This window comes from Salvelinus fontinalis, chromosome 17 (genome assembly GCF_029448725.1).
Source record: "Salvelinus fontinalis isolate EN_2023a chromosome 17, ASM2944872v1, whole genome shotgun sequence".
In the NCBI taxonomy this organism is placed as follows: domain Eukaryota; kingdom Metazoa; phylum Chordata; class Actinopteri; order Salmoniformes; family Salmonidae; genus Salvelinus; species Salvelinus fontinalis.
In genome coordinates, this window is record NC_074681.1 from 19,977,904 (window position 1) to 19,978,196 (window position 293).

The following is a 293-nucleotide window of genomic DNA, read 5'->3' on the forward strand; positions in this document are numbered from 1 at the left end:
TCTGCCCGCCCCTTAGCCTGCCTGCCTGACCACTCTGCCCGCCCCTTAGCCTGCCTGCCTGACCACTCTGCCCGCCCCTTAGCCTGTCTGACCACTCTGCCCGCCCCTTAGCCTGCCTGACCACTCTGCCCGCCCCTTAGCCTGCCTGACCACTCTGCCCGTCCCTTAGCCTGCCTGCCTGACCACTCTGCCCGTCCCTTAGCCTACCTGTCTGACCACTCTGCCCGCCCCTTAGCCTGCCTGACCACTCTGCCCGTCCCTTAGCCTGCCTGCCTGACCACTCTGCCCGCCCC